A 17,500-nucleotide genomic window follows, 5' to 3' on the forward strand; every position below is an offset into this window, starting at 1 on the left:
TATATATATATATATATATATATATATATATATATATATATATATATATATATATATATATATATATATATATATATATATATATATATATAATGCCAAGAGGCAACTGTCTTAAGTTTAATGTAGTGTCACTCACTGGTGATGCTACAAAGCTGTATGTATTCTCGCAAAACGTTATCACTCAGTATTATACTAACTTGGCAGAACATTGAAGTTTTTACATCGGATTACAAAGAGACTCGAAGGGAAAGAGCAGCTGAGTCCGAAGTCCAGTTATCCCATTAAGAGATGAATTAACAGTCTCTGAATAATTAATTGAAGAAAGTGGCCACTGAAGCCTGAAGGCTTATAGTGGGGTTTCGACACTAAATCCCTTGAAGAAAGGTGGACTAGAATTCCCTGAGCTGTGTGGAATAATTTTGGAATCTCTTTTTCGTCATTTCCATCATCAGATCTTTGTAAAACTGTTTCCTTTCGTCACGACTGCCATCAAGACGAATTACAAGAGTAGTATAAAATGAAATGTTCTCAACTGAATTCCGACAGGATCTGATGACTAAGTAGAGGGACTGACTCACCCTTTACTTTCACCGGTTAATAAATACACAATAGATTTCATATTGAGTAGTTAGAATATATATATATATATATATATATATATATATATATATATATATATATATATATATATATATATATATATATATATATATATATATATATATATATATATATATATATATATATATATATTTTTTTTTTTTATGTTAATGTGGAATTTTACCGATTTTATTTTTTATTGTGTAGCGTTATTTTCTCACTAATTTTACGGGACAAAATGTTGCAAATTGCATTGTATTTATTGCATGATTCCAGTGTAATCTAATATCACTGCGAATTTCCAGTGGTAGTAATACAGTACACTGATTTACGGTGGATTTGTGAGCCGCGTGCCTGTGTTGATACGGTCACGTGGTGCAAGTGAGGCAGCGTGGCGTGGCACTCCCAAACATGACTGGCGCTCCGCTGCTTATACTTCCAATCTCCACATTCACTATCTTCCCCCCTTCCTGGTGCTACTCCCTTCTCTATCTCAGTGATGGACCAATGAGCGATTCTTTCTTTCTTAAGCACGAGTTGGTCTCACAGCGCACTAAGTTGATGAGCAACAGAAAACGGAGAGGGACAGGACACGACAAACGTTTTCCGCAATGAAAAATGAGAGAAATAATTAATATAAGCGAAGGAAGGAAGGAAGGAATGAAGGAATATATTTTAACTGTGGATGTTTTTTTTTTTTTTTTTCTGAATGGACCGCTGTGTGTTGTGGGCGAGGATAGTGTGTGGCGGAGTGTTATTCGGCAGGGGCTGGGACGAAACTTTTTTTTTGTTAGATTGGAAGGGGTTGCATGGATTTCGTGTGTTGCAGAGGAGTGTGTGTGTGTGTGTGTGTGTGTGTGTGTGTGTTGGGGAGAGAGGTTACAGAGGTGCAGTGGAAGTTCAGGTTTTGTATGCTGGGACAAAGTTTATTGATCTACTTTTCTTGTGTCAGGTGGTGTTATGTACTAGAGGCGAGGGTTCTGTGTGTTATATCCGATAGTTTAGTGTGGTCAAGGTTTTGTTCCATTTGTGGTTTTTGTCCTTGTGCTGCATGGGCTGGACATCACTACAAGAGGCTAATATGCGTGACGGGTAGCAGGGTCCCCTTTGTTTTAAACGACATCAGCTTCTACATCATCTGAGAGTAAATAAAAAGGTACATGTTTATCGTATTATAAGTGGTGGCAGCTGTCGGTGGACGCGTTGCAGTGCTGGTGAAGGTAGGAGGTGAGAGTCCGGCGAGGTCGTATCTAAAAGGCTGCCTCGCTGGGGAAGGGTGCCCATTGATTGCTTCCAGTTAACATGTTTGTGAATGCGTTCAAATTCCGCAGAGGATAAGGCTTTACCATTTCGATTTGTCAATTGGTGATTAGTAACGTAATAGTCGTGATGGTCGTTTAACTCCCCCTAACCACTGTGAAAACTCGTTGTCCTGCGGTGAACTAATAGAGGGTAATGAAAAAAAAAATAGTAACGTGTATTATACGTGGCAGAAGACTAGGGGGAAGGGGAGAACCGGCGCAGGGGGCGTGGGAGGCACGGGCAATAGTGGGGTCCTGTCGGGTCACCACTGCATCGCCCTTGTTTCAAGAAGCATCGATCCCGTATCCTGCCGGGCCACTGCCGAGGACAGTACCGCCGTGGTGGGGAGGCGCTGGCGGAGGTAGGACGCTCGTTGATGGTGCCCTCAGGAGGGTGGGTGGGCGGCGGGCCAGCAGGGTGGGCGGCGTGGTGAGTGGCGATGAGGGTGGCGGTGGAGACTCGTGGTGTGAATGCTGTGTCACAAATGGTCATACTTTCAATGGAAGCAGCTGCCCCGCACGGCCGCACAGGCACGTTCTCCGCCTCACCACCACGAGTCAGGCGTCACGTACCTGGCGTGTGCAGTGCTTTCCTCGGGGAACGAAACACTGACTGACAATCTCGACCCAGCTTGGTTTTCCTGTGCTGCTCCTCACTTGAAGCGTCCACGCCAGCCCGGTGCACGCCTCACTGCGGGGGTGCCTCACTGCGGGGGCTGGCCTGGGGGAAAGGTCGTGGATGTTATGCTTCCGAACCATGCTCCTCCACCTCCTCTGTCATCATCACCATCATCATCGTCGTAACAACAGCAGTATTTTTTGCACACACACACACACACACACACACACACACACACCACACACACACACACACACACACACACAAAGAGGGCAGGATTCCAAGCCTTCCGCTCCTGGCAGGAAGCAGGATGACAACTCTTCGGCTTGCAGCCTTTACCTATTCACTGGCAGATGAACAGGGACCCGAGCGAGAGCAGACAAGTCCCACAATTTGTCTTTGCCTGGTCCGGGATGCAAACCTGTTGTGAGCAGACCATGTTGACTCGAACGCTACTGGCTGGAGCACTGCTGCTACTATCACTCACACACACACACACACACACACACACACACACACATATATATATATATATATATATATATATATATATATATATATATATATATATATATATATATATATATATATATATATATATATATTACCAGAAGCTACAAAATATACAAAACATCGGACTGAATGTAAAAAAAAAAAAAAAGGATCCTGCGTAACAGGTTTGAAGGCATAAGCAGAAGGGTGTGGGGAGAGCTTCCTCCTGGAGGCATTGCTGGCACGGAAATTGCCTTTGAAAAGAAGAATGGGGGCGGGGGGCGTGGGTGAGACTGCTTCTCGTCTCTACGCCGTGCAGGAGCTATGTTGGCTTCCGATGTGGCCGTGTCCAGCAGGCGCCGCCTCTTACCGCAGCCGGCTGACGTACTGCAGATAATGTTGTTTTCCCCACCTAGTTGTTGGTGGCTATTTTGAATGCCTCAGGTATACAGACACCACGAGCCTCCAAAAGGGCACCACACACACACACACACACACACACACACACACACACACACGTTTTCTGAAGCGTGTGCTCTCCTTAACACGTTTTTCCCTTCTTTTTGTAGAAAAGTGAGCGACTTTTTCTTCACAAAGTTCACGGTTGTTAACCTTTACTTGTTGTCGCTGTCGTTCTCGAAGTCGTCATTGTGTCCGTCGCTGTCCCTGCATGTCCTGTGTCTCCTTGGGTTTAACAGGACGTCCTCGTGGCCGTTATGTTTCTCGCCATGGGGACACCATTTTTTGGCATCGTTGTTGTGCCATTTTTTATAATCATAGGTAAGGCAATGTAACAAAGTAAACAGGATAACAAACTGCAACACCCCGCAACCCGGCTGTCTATCCTTGCCAGTGGGTGTTACATTGGAGGAGGGGGTGGCAGCCTACGATCATCCTCATGACCTAGTGACCTTTAGCTTCTCGTTGCTTTCCTCAACGCGCCGCGGGAACCTTACTGGTGCGTGAAGGGATTAATTGAGACGTTGCTCCCCCGACTCTCACCCCTCAGCCCGGCAGCTCCCATCTGGCCCTCGAAATTCAGCCGAGCGTAGACGGAAAAGGAAGAGTCGACGCTTCCGTGTCTGTGAGATGTGATCAGTAAATTGAAACAGGAATGTAGTTTTCTCGGCGGTGGTTGTGTGGCGCTTTGCTTGCTTGCCTGCTTGCCTCCGTGCCTCCTCCTGGCCCCGTTAACCCGCCCCGTGTAATGGATGGACTTGAAGTAGTGTGCGAGGTCGTGTTTAAGCATTTTTGTGTGTGCTGCAATTATTCCAAGGAGAGAAGGATCCTTAATGGGTAATTTTTGCGACACAATTCAGCGTGTGTGTGTGTGTGTGTGTGATGTTGTAAGCTGCGAATATTTGTGCGAAGAGCGGGAGTTGAGAATAATTTGTTGGGCTATCATTAAACTTTTTTTTTTCTGTGTGTGTGTGTGTGTGTGTGTGTGTGTGTGTGTGTGTGTGTGTGTGTGTGTGTGTGTGTGTGTGTGTGTGTTGGCTGAATTTTGCCTAACACGTTGTTTACTGCTCTAATTACCTCGGGGTGGAATTCACTACGGCATAATTGACGTGGTAGTGAGGTGAGGGGGGCGGTAAGGGCGGCGTGGCTCTGAGAAGACCGGCCACGCTTTCATCCTTCACGCCCCAGTACGCCCCCTCGCCCATTGCTACTGTGTGTGGGGTTCTAATGAGCACACCGGTGACATCTCGAGGTCGCTGAAGGTCGTTTGGTTGTCGATTCACTTTGTTCTCAGATTAATAAGTTCTAAGCAAACTGTCTTATTTTTATGTTCTCAGATTAATAAGTTCAAAGCATAATGTCTTATTTTTATTTACATCCACTTTTTCCCAGACTTTCGGGATAGAATAAGATAAGAAAGTATATATTTATATAAAAAAGTCCTTTCTGATTAATAAGGTCATAGTAACGTTTCTTACTTTTTATTAATATACAGATCGCTGTCTACCAAACGCTTCAGATGGCGTAGAAGGCGAAGACATAGAAGAAAATGACAAAAAGTGACTCTTGTAGTTAATTAGGTCACAGTAGAGTTTTAAGTTTTTTCCTTTACTTGCTTAAATAAAGCAAATTTTTTTCCGTGCATTTTGAGATTATACTGGAAAAGAAATCATATAAAGAAAATAAAACTACTACTACTACTACTACTACCACTACTACTACTACCACTATTATTACTACTACTACTACTACTACTACTACTACTACTACTACTACTACTACTACTACTACTACTACTACTACTACTAACACCAAGTAAATTAAATAGACATAAAACACCTTTTTTTAAAATTTTTTTTTTATTGATACGAGCATGATAACGTTTCATAACATTTTCTTAATATATAAACAACTCGTTTTTTCTCCCCACAAATATTCGAGCTGGTGTGGAAGAAGAAATCATCCGACTCCTCCCAACCCCCTCAAAAAAAAAAAAAAAAAAAAGTCAGTATTCCGTCCCTTGTTAAGTATTAAAATCTCCCAGGCGAGGCGAGGAGATTGGCTTTTACTCTTCGTCCTCATTCCCTTCTCTCGCCTCACGTAACTCACGGGAGGATACGGACTCGTGTACTGTATAGCTCACGCAGTCGGTCAGAGAGAGGTGTTAAGACCCAAGCGTCAAGCAGGCCCGAACACACCTTATTTCAAAGCACCTAGGATACGCAATGTAATAACTCTATATACTTCACCTCACCCACTCAGACTATGGCACGTATCATTAAATACTTTTCTGATCAGGACTACAAGCCATAAAAATGATAAGCCAGGTTTTCATGGGTACTTTTTCCTAGTGATCGTGTAGAATGATTGTTAAACCATGACTGGAAACTTTAAACCGCCTTGAAAACCACGATGACTTACACCAGAAGCAATGAAAAGTAATCGAGGTCAGGTGCTGAAACGTTTAGAGAAGAATATTTCCTGTGACGATGATCCTTGCCACATTCGACACAACTTTCTCACAGTGTTACTACTACTACTACTACTACTACTACTACTACTACTACTACTACTACTACTACTACTACTACTACTACTACTACTACTACTACTACTACTACTACTACTACTACTACTACTACTACTTCTACTACACCCATATCACCACCACGACTATTACCATCACCACCATCAGCAACAATAGTAACAAATTTTAAAGAAGAAAGAAAACAAAAATCCTCGGCCTTGACACGCAGCATTAGGAATCCCTGTCAGAAATAACCTTGGAAAGCGTTCACCAAGATGAAGAGCAGCGCGAATTCCGGACGAGGCTGGAGTTATCCCGAGAATCTTAAGAGGAAATTGAAAACAAGATCGTTAATCCTCTTATAAAAACTTTTTCCTCGCGACCAATCTTCGCTGACGTCACTCTGATCTGCGGCAGGCGATAGAAAAATATCCGATCATCAGTGTGTGTGTGTGTGTCAGTGTGTGTATGTGTCTGTCTAGGGTGATAAGTTGAATGCTTCCCTCTCCTAACCGCCCTTCCACACACACTTACACTTTTTTTTATTCATGTAAGAGGGGCACTGGCCTAGAACAGTAAAAAAGAACGAAAAAAAAAAAAAAACCCACTGAGATTCCAATCCTTAAAGAAAGATTAAGAAAAGCATTCAAACAAAACACACATCATCATCAAGAGTGTATTTACAAACTAACCTAACCAACATTTCCTCCCAATTGCCTTTATCCCTCTCACCTCCATCCCTTTTTTAACCCTTCATCTCCCTCTCCTAACCCCTTGCCAAGTCCCTGCTCCTATCCTCCCTGTCCATTTCTGCACGTATGGTAAAGGAGCTGTTGGGTGGTGATGGTCCTTCTTCCAGACATTCGAGACTGCGAAGTGGCTCTTGCGGCGACTGGCACGCTGGTGGAGGAGACCTTAGCTGTCGTAGCGTGTTTGAGGGGTCGGCGAGGCGATGCGAGTTGAGGTGATGTGAGGCGAGGCTGTGCTTTGGGCGATGTTTGCATTTCACGGCACGAGATGAGAACGCAGGCCAGGAGAGGTAGAGGAGGTAGAGAGGGAGGAATGGGAGGCACGGAAGAATGTAAGTTAGACGGGAGGGAATTATGAAGACTGATAAAGGGAAGCGAGTGAAGGAGAAATGGAAGAGAGGAAAGGGAATTGTTTCCTTCGTGTGTTTTGAAGGGGAAAGACAGATGAAGAAGAAAGGAGGGAAGGAAAGAAGGAAGACACTTCGCTTGAAACTTTAAAATAAAAAGTTGAAGGAATGGGAGAGGAAAAGAAGGGAGGAGAAGAATCAGAGAGGAAAAGGAAGGGAGAGAGGAAATATATCACGTAATGAATTAGTGTTCCGTGCAGGCGCGTGGAAAGTGGGAGTAAAATATTCGTGGGAGTGTGTCGTTGCGGGAGTCAAGCATGAGGTTAGTGGTGAGGGGGAAGGGAGGTGGTGAAGGAAGCAGCGCCAAATTAAGACATAGGCTTTAAAGGCTCGAACTGAAGGATCTCCGTCACCTAGGGAGCCTTCACAGATAGAAATTGAAAGGATATTTGTAAATGTAAATGTTTATAAATGTTCTCCCTCAGATGGTCCGCTGCTGCTTGTAAATAGATAGATAAATAGATAGATAAATAGATAGAGAGAGAGATAGATAGATAGATAGATAGTAGTAGTAGTAGTAGTAATAGTAGTAGTAGTAGGAGGAGGAGGAGGAGGAGGAGGAGGAGGAGGAGGAGGAGGAGGAGTAGCTGGTAAAACACTGGGAAGAACGGAGGGGAGGCAAGGCAAGGCAAAGCAAGGGAGGGGCACTAAAGGAGACATTATTACAAGCACATGCACCGCCACAGAATCATGAGTGAAGTTCTCCCTTTCATTAGCTCACCTCGCCCCTTGCCGCTCCTCCCACCACACGAGTCCTTACGGCTATCAAAAAGAAGAAGAAGAAAAAAAAAAACTTCCTCAGACTTCTACGTGGGAGGGGGGGAGGGAGGGGGTGGCAGGCCTTAAACTCCGAGGACACATGGCTGGTTCCCTCCTTAGCCACGCCCCCTCCCCGTCCTCCCTCCTCCTCCCCACGGATGTCCTAATGTGACTTAATTAGCCTGCATGAAAGGGTTAAGGTTGCTTTATAATTCCCTGTAATTTGTAAAGATTGTGCCACGCTCGCTGCTGGAGGAGGAGGAGGAGGAAGAGGAGGAGGAGGAAGAGGAGGAGGAGGAGGCCACGGGAATCTGATGCTCTGAAATGCTGCCTTTGCTTCATGTTTGCTTGCCTTCCTTCTTTCCGTTTTTTTCTTTTTCTCTCTTCCTCCATTCCTCTCTCTTTCCTGCTGCTTATTGGTGTTCTTCCCTCATTCTTTCCTTTCCGCAGCGCCAAATGATTGTGTTCAGCGGCGTCTTTGTGCTAATAATTTTTTCCTTCCCTCCTTCCTTTTTTATTCTTTCCTGCATGCTTACTGCTTTGTTTGCTTGTCCTTATTCTTTCTTTCTTGCTTCGTTCATTCGTTCGTTCGTTCTTTTCTTTCTTCCCTCTCTCTCCCTTTCATCCTACTATTTGCTTTATTTGTCTCTTTTTTTTTTCTCTCTCCTCTTTTTACCTCCCGACTTATTCTCCTTTATCTTTGTCCCCTTATTCTCTTCTCCCTGCTGCCTATCTACGCACATTTTTTCCCTCTTCCTTTCTTCCCATTCCTTCGTCTCGTCTATCTATCTGTCTATCCCGCGCTCCGTCTTTCTCTCTCTCTCTCCCTCTCTCTCTCCTTCACTTCATCCCACTCGGCCTCTTCATCTTTTCCTCCTTCAGTCTTCCTCCTCCTCCTCCAGTTCCTGCTTGATTTCGTTTACCTCCTCCCCCTCCTCCTCCTCCTCCTCGTCTCTACTTTCCTCTAGGGCTTGCCACGCACCTCCCTCCCTTCCTCTCTTCCTCTCTCCTCCCTTCGCCTCTTCCTTTCTGATTCCTTCCCCATTATTAACTCCCCTCCCTCGTCTCTCCTCCTCCCCTTAACTGGCTGCCTTTCCCCTCATTCATCTCCTCACTGGTTGTTTTCTTTCCCTTCCGCTCCTCCTCCACCCCCTCTCTCTCTCTCTCTCTCTCTCTCTCTCTCTCTCTCTCTCTCTCTCTCTCTCTCTCTCTCTCTCTCTGTCTGTCTGTCTCTCTCACCCTACTGTCCTTTTGCTGTCTTTTATTCTCTCATTCTTTAATTTTTCTCTTTCTCTCTTCGTCTCTTCCTCTCCCTTTTCTCCGCCCTGCTTCACTGTTCATTCCTGTCTTGTTTTTTTTTTTCTTTATTATTTTCGTTTTCATCCCTGCTTTGCTTTTTTTCTCTTTTTCTTTTAATTTGCTTCCAATATCTCTCTTTATATTCTCTCAGCCTTTTCTTAATGTATCTTTCTTCCCCTTGTTGTGTTCGTTCCTGTTTTGTATTCCCCTCCTTTTTTTTATCTATTTCCATTCTTACTCCTGTTTTGTTTTTTCTTTGGTTCAGTCTCCCATTGTTCCTCTTTCCCTCATATGTTAGTGTACCTTTCTTTCTCTTCGTCTTTTAATTTCCCCTGCTCACTGTGAACCAAAACCAGTGGGATCTTTGCTTCAGGGTAACTAGCAGGAACCATACAACGTCATCTGCTTTACTCCTTATTCACTCATTCAATGATACACTTATTACTCATTATTGCACATTTTTCCCTTGTTATTCTTTTTTTCTTTCTCTCTTTATTACTGTCACACGTCAGGGTAGGTTAGCTGTGTTCAGACAGGAGAGTGTGTGAAGTGGTGGGGGCAACTGATGTCACAATACGACCCGCGCTGATCTCACGACTTCGCTGTCTTATGGATCTTGGTAACTAGTGCATGAAATAGGAAATAATGTCACTGTGTAAATCGCTGATGGCATTAGACGCATTTTTGTGGTGCGTTTTATGAAAGAACATGAAAGTAATACTAGATTTTAACTCTTTCACTGCCACACAAACTTTCCCTTACTAACATAAATCTTTTTAGAGACTTATTTTTTTATACTGTAGTCTCCTAAATTATTCTGTAGCCTGGAAAACACAAAAAACTAAACAAGTATTCTGTTTTTTTTTTTTTTTTTTTCGTGTGCCCATGCAAAAATGTTTTACTCTGTTCTTAGTGTTAACAGAGGAAGACCATGGCATTGAAAGGGTTAAAGACAAATTACTACGAGAGACAAAATACTACGAGAGACAAAATAAGACACAAAATACTACGAGAAACAAAATACTACGATAAACGAAATCCTACGAGAGTCCTAGTTCTTGATCCTTTGGTGGAGAAGAAGTGACGTGGAGACATGATGCAGGTCCTCAAGATGCTGTGTAACTTTGATAACGTTGATATTCTAATTTCTTTGCACTTAGAACCAACTTGACTGAGAAGACATGATGCCACAGAACTTGAAACCCATGGACAGCGAGATGCGTAGAATTCTTCCCAGTTATATCATATTGGTGCTAAGTGAAACAAAACACAGTTAATGCGCCATGCAGCGGTTAATCTAGAATGTACTGGAGGAGTCTTGCAATGATGGGAATAACAGCCATTGAAATAAAATAAGTCCAATACGTGGTGATAATGGAAGATGATAATGGCTTTGATGATGTCTTTTCCTCCCCATCTTCCTGTTCTTCTTCCTCCTCTTCTTCCTGTGCCTCCCCCGCTCCTCACTGTCACCAGCTTAGCATCATCGCCCAGGCTTGTATGTCTGAGCCGCGACCTTCAGTGTGTCTGAATTTTAAGCACGCTAACTCACAAACTTATCTTTTTCTTGGACCGCTCTCTCTCTCTCTCTCTCTCTCTCTCTCTCTCTCTCTCTCTCTCTCTCTCTCTCTCTCTCTCTTAGTAAACACAAGTTTTCCAGATGGTTGACTTACTTCTTCTTCCTCCTCCTCCTCCTCCTCCTCCTTTTTTTGCCCTCCTTTTCCAATTCCCGTCCCTTCCTTCCTTTCCTAATTCCTTCCTACTTCTTTCCTTCCTTCCTCAGCATTTTTTTCTAGTCATTATCTTGCCGTAATCCACCTCTCTCTCTCTCTCTCTCTCTCTCTCTCTCTCTCTCTCTCTCGTCTCTCTCCTCTCTCTCTCTCTCTCTCTCTCTCTCTCTCTCTCTCTCTCTCTCACTTGGCATCGTTCCTCTTTAAGTTGGTTCATCGTCTCGTAAGGTGGATGAGAGAGAGAGAGAGAGAGAGAGAGAGAGAGAGAGAGAGAGAGAGAGAGAGAGAGAGAGAGAGAGAGAGAGAGAGAGAGAGAGAGATTGTTCGAAGGTAAGTCACTGAGAAAACAGAGGGTCAGGATTGGCTCTGGAAATGAAGGGTGTGGGAGGATGGTTGTCTGGAGATGAACGGGGGTAAGATGCGGGGGCGTGGCCGAGCGGGGCGGAGAGCTTGGGGGCAGAGGACTTGGTGGGGCGGAGGGCTTATGGGGGGATGTTAGTGGTAATACAGAAGAGGGTTGAGAACTGGTATGGTTGAGTAGAGAGCTAGGAGTAAGTTCCTCGCCTTTTCTCTCGTTTTCTCTCCTTTCCTCTGCTTTCCTCTCCTTTCTTCTCCCTCTCCCTTCCTCTCGCTTCCACCCACCATAAAAATAAAAAAAGGTGCCCTAGAGAATGTAGATCGTGGGCAATGACAGCCTTAATTAGATCACCCCCGGGGAAGCCCTAAATAATAGATAATGTGTGAGGCTGGCAGGCAGGAACGAAGGAAGGAGGGAAGGAAGGAAGACTGAATAACCTCATTACTGCTCCACTGGTGTTGGGTTCGCTGCCTGCGCGCCTGATTTTCTATTCTCTCTGTCCCTCTAGTTCATACTTTGTGTAATGCTTGTCTTGACTGGAAGTAGTACAGTCAGTCAAAAGTCGAGAAAATGCCATATTCACTTAAGGTTTCTACGACAACAACAACAGCAACAACAATAATAACAACAACAGCAACAACAATAACAACAACAGCAGCAACAACATCAACAAGAACGAACAACAACAACAACAACAACAACAACAACAACAACAACAACAACAACAACAACAAATTAATCAAACCACTACTACTGAATGAATAGGTAACGAAGGAACTAAATAAACAACTAAGCACATTCAAACTCATGGAGGGATTCGCAGGTTGCTCCGCGTCCCCTTGAGTCCTTACTTTTTAGTGAGTCTCTACCAGCTGCTGCTTCCCCCCGTGGGAGTTTGAGGCGAGTGACGTTGGGAATCTTGGTAACAGCCGCGTCATCTCAAAATCTGTTCATGTCCACCTTCTTCCATATCCTTCCTTTCCCTCCTTAACTTCTCCTTTATCATCCTTCCTTCCTTCCTTTCCTCTACTCTGTCATTTCTCATCATCATTTTCCTTCATTCTCCATTTGAGTTTTCCTTCCTTTGCTCTTCCTTCCTTCCTCCTTTCACTTGCCATTCCTCACCATTCCTCTCTCTCTCTCTCTCTCTCTCTCTCTCCCTCTCTCTCTCTCTCTCGCTCATTTAATACCACCATTAGCACAGTCTTCCTCGCCCTTAACAGCCTTCGCCTCTAATAGCTCTTGCAATTTCTTTCCAGAACCTTTTTTTCTTTGCTTTTCACGCTTCCTCTTAACAAAAAACCTTTCCGTCGCTCCTTTCTGATGACCTCCCGAGCTCCTCCAGACACCCCTTTGTCTTACCTCGGCGTCTCAGCTCCTGGCTAATGATGACACGAGGCAGGAAGGTAGAAAAGTTTGCATGAATTTCCCCTGCTTGTATATTTGTAGCCATTGGAGCGAGGGTGAATGTATGGTTTGGATTTTGTTGATCTTATTGTTTTTTGTGTATGGGAAAAGGAGGTTGGCTAAAGATTGTGAAAGGTAAAGGAAAAATAGCAAGAAAGTAGTTTTCTTTTTCTATACTGGCCAAGGAAACCAAATTTATATTTAAAAAAAAAATGCCCACTGAGGTGCTAGTATCTAAAGGGCCAAAAAGGATTATCCAAAGTTGGAGAAGTAGTGCTCGATGGGATGATAGGTGGATATAAGTAGGTAGATTACATACATGGACTGCCACGGCATAGTCCTGATGGATTCTTGCAGCTTCCCTTATTTTCTTATGTTCTTATGTAAAAGTGAAGGGATATACAAAAGCTTCTGATCGGGCTTGCTCATTAAGTTTTGGAAATGTCTTCGTTTTTTTTTTTTTTTCTAAGCTTGTATTCTTATTCTGTTCTGTGCTGTGGCCAAACACCTTTCCGAGCTTCAGTCTGCTTGATCATTTTTCCCTCAACCACCAACGTGCAACTTTTCAGAGGCTTACATTTGTACAAGTCTTTTGAATAGTCATGTATCGTAGAAAAGACAATATCAGTTCTCTTGTTCTGAGTGTTAAAAAGGACAACCACGCCAGTATAAGGGTTTAAAACACTCATACTGAAGCGCCAACTTTCCTGCTGTAAAATATAATTGCCCGCTGGAGAGACTATTCCCTCATGTCTCTTATGTTCTTTTCCTCTCTCTCTCTCTCTCTCTCTCTCTCTCTCTCTCTCTCTCTCTCTCTCTCTCTCTCTCTCTCTCTCTCTCTCTCTCTCTCTCTATCTATCTAAAAGTATTATGACAGGATATTTAAACGGTCCATTCTTGTTCTACAGCCACCTCCAAACATTATACCGATTATAAACTGCAAAATCTATTCTTTCATGTAGACGCCTATAAAGATCTCATACATCGTTTTTAGTGTTGTGAATTTTTTGGTTATCTCAGTGAAAAGGTTAAACTATCACTAGAATTCTTAAACATCCTTGAAAACCCTAATAAATTATACCGGAGTCTGTCAAAAGTAGTCAAGATGAGACGCTGAAACACTTGTAGTTACGGATCAAGTATGTTAGTCCATTTGGCGAAAACGCGTTAGTGTGTCAGGCTCGCTGGATTGCTGGCGTAGGTACGTAACCCGCTCACCCTCCACCGGACCATTCCAGTCAAGGTGTTCGGTAAGAGACTTGGCTCGTTGGGTGTGATCGCGTGTGAGTGCATGTGTTGAGGTAAAGCGTCGTGGCTGGGAAGGCGTGCAGGAAGGACCAATACTGATGGAGGGGATCACTCAGCGGCGGTGTTAGTGTATCGGTGCGTGGCCGAGGTGAGGGAGAGGTGAGGAGGCAGGCAGTGGTGCACGTCTGCCGCGTGAGTGCGCTAAGTTACCCGAGGCTCGAGTGGCGGAGGAAGGCAGTGCAATATTCTGAGCCAGATAAGGGACGGAAGGAGAGTGAGAGGGATGGTAGGAGGAGGAGAAGAAGCGACGGGAGGATAGGGAGAGGGATGGTAGGGAAGGGAAGAGAGAGGGCGAGTAGGGGTCCGTGCATCAAGCCCAGGGTGTGCGAGGTTGTCTGAAGTTTCTCCTCCGCCTGCCGGGTTGTTGTTGCTGCCACAGATGTCACCTGGCTGCCGCGGCTCGTGTTGTTGCGCTTCCTGATGCTCGGGTTGTTTGTTGTTTGGAGGAGGACAGTCACCCAAATTGTCACTGCTTTAACAACTGAGAGGGGATTTTAATGAATGTTGAACTGAATACTTAATAAGGTGTAAAGACGGCCAAGAGAAACGTAATTTTCTGCTGACACGGGACGGGAGGCGTGGATGTGAGTCTGAGGCTGTCTTATAACACATAGTTACTTTACCATACCTTGCAGGAGTACCATTCTAGTGACGCTGGCGACCATGAAAGTGTAAATTCCTCTTCCCTCACCCTTAAACTCCATTCTCAAGAGGCTTGTCACTCTCCTTTCTATTTTATGTATGTTCAAGTGTATGTATTTGCTGTTGACAATGAAGTGTTTCCTCCGTTAGTGATTCTCCGTCAGTGTCATCAAAGAGACTACCCATATGCTAAGTTTGTGTCTACCTCTCGCTTCCCTTTCCTAAACTTTTCTCAGTAAACATTCTTAAGACACACGCTACAGCTAGAGGACAGACCCTGGCCGCCCTTCCGGCCTTCCCTGTCACGCACATCTCGCCATGTCGCCTCTCGCTGCCCTGGTTCGGGTGGCGCCGAGTGCCTCACTCTGCAAGTTGCCATTATTGTCCAAACATACGCCCCTCCTTTCTAATACTCAGCAGCCATAGATGTGGGCATAAAATAGAAGAGTTACACTATCATGTCAGAAAGGAATAGGTGGCGAAGTGTACCTGAGTAAGGCGGTGAAGGGTGTTCCTCTCATGGCGGGAATGACGCTATAATTCCCGAGTTTCCTCATCGCTGGCGGGTCTGCTCGACACTCACCACGATGGAGTGCCCAAGTAACTCTGGGATTATGTGTTTTTATGACTGAAATTACACCGATCATAAAGTGTCTGACCCAAGCAACTTCTGTCAGCGGCCGGATGACCTCGCCCCTCTTCCAGGACCTCCCCGTGACCCTGGAGCGCCTGCAGGTCCGAAGAGCGGCGCGTTTGCTGTTGCAGAAGGAAAGGAAGATTCTAATCCATAAGACGGAAAGACATATAACTGAAAATAACTCTAATCCACAAGACGAAGGACAGATAAGCCTATAAATTCAAGATAAATTAGTCCATTGGATTACTTTGTAGCTGTGAATTACATATAATGATGCTCGCCTGAAGTGAATTTATGGCCGTGCAATCAGTGATTATAATTTACAAAGAGTAATTCGTATAATGAAGCAATATATTATACTCTCTCTCTCTCTCTCTCTCTCTCTCTCTCTCACACACACACACACACACACACACACACACACACACACACACACACACACACACACACACACACACACACCTAACACAAGCAGAATATACAGCTTAATTACCTGTATTTTTCTTTCTGAGGTGTAATCACATAAGAGGACTCCATACACTGGCTTTAGGAGACCGTTAACCAAACAAATGGACTCGTGTGGTACCAGTGAATTGCTAACTTGCGCCTCGATACATCCCCGCTAGTGTACTGTTTTCATCCCTATTTTTCCTCGTGTGTTTTTGGAATTACTACACCAAGCCCCTTACTGCGCTAGATAAGAAGTGGTGCCGCTCAGTCTTCCCCGCAGGACTTCACATTCATTGCCACGTGACTGTTTGTAGACTTGGGATCAGATTATCACGCGGTTCTCTTAAGCCCTCCACTCACAGTCTGCGAGGAAGAATCACCACTGCGAGTTTGAGTGAGTGCTACCGTATAATTTTCTCCCCGTGGTGCTGCAGGTAATGTCTTGTTTTAGTAATGCGAGTATGGAGTGTTTTTTACCTTAGTGTTTATGTACGAGGTCTGATATATAAGTTCATTTAATTATGTTTAATAACTTGATATTATGAAAAATGCAATGCGCAAAAAAAAAAAAAAAAAAAAGAGGGAAAAAAGTTACATCTTTAACAGCAGTAGTAATTAAGAATACAGTGAGGCACTGCTACTGCTGATATTACTACTGCTGCTACTGCATCATCATCATTATCAACAACAACAAGAACAAGAACAAGAACAAGAACAACAACAACAACAACAACTACTACTACTACTACTACTACTACTACTACTACTACTACTACTACTACTACTACTACTACCACCACAAGAAACAGAAAAAGAAAGAAGAAGAAAGAAAAGTAGAAAAGAGCAACAACAACAACAACAACGAGTACTACTCAAGAGTCGCTCCTCGCAAGCAGAGAGAGAGAGAGAGAGAGAGAGAGAGAGAGAGAGAGAGAGAGAGAGAGAGAGAGAGAGAGAGAGAGAGAGAGAGAGAGAAACTAACCCGCCACAATAAACTTGACTTCTGTGTTGTCGCCGTCAGTGCCACTATGAGGGTCCGGAGGGGCAGAATATGTTTTGGTGGCGAGGCGCGGGTGTCTTCGTCCCTTGGCACCAGTCACGTAGCGTCTTGGGGGCGCGGCGACAAATGGGCCGTCAGCTAGAGGAGATCGTGAGACCGGAGAGGAACCAGTATGGGACCATTATATGTTATCGGAACGAGTGCGGTGTGGGGCAGGCGTCTCTCTCTCTCTCTCTCTCTCTCTCTCTCTCTCTCTCTCTCTCTCTGGGATGGATAGCATTTATGGTGAAATAAAAATAAGTTGTCAGGAAATGGGAAGAAAGCGAAAGTGAAGGAACAGATGCAGGAGGAAAAGAAGTTGGAGAAAGAGAAAAGGAAGAAGAGGAGGAGAGAAGAGGAGGAGGAAGAGAGAAAAAAAAAAGAGGGGAAACTACAAGAAGAAAAGGAAAAGAAAAGGAAATGCTAAATATGAATAAAACAAATTGAATAATAGAAAAAAAGAAAAAAAAAGGCAAAGGATAGTGAAGAAGTCTGACGCAAAGAAAAGCCTTTTACCTTAAAAAAAAAAAAAACAAGAAAGCAAGAGGAACAGGAAGAGAAAGGATAGGCAGGCAGGCGGGCAGCAGGTACATAGTTTGTTCTTTTTTCTCTTCTTTCTTCCTTTTCTTTTTTCCTTCTTTTTCTTCTTTTTCTTTCTTTCTTTTCTCGTACCTTCAGCAGGAGTGATGTGGCTGCGGCGTCCCCGTTAGGCAGCGC

The sequence above is a fragment of the Scylla paramamosain genome, chromosome 21, assembly GCF_035594125.1.
Source record: "Scylla paramamosain isolate STU-SP2022 chromosome 21, ASM3559412v1, whole genome shotgun sequence".
Classification (NCBI taxonomy): domain Eukaryota; kingdom Metazoa; phylum Arthropoda; class Malacostraca; order Decapoda; family Portunidae; genus Scylla; species Scylla paramamosain.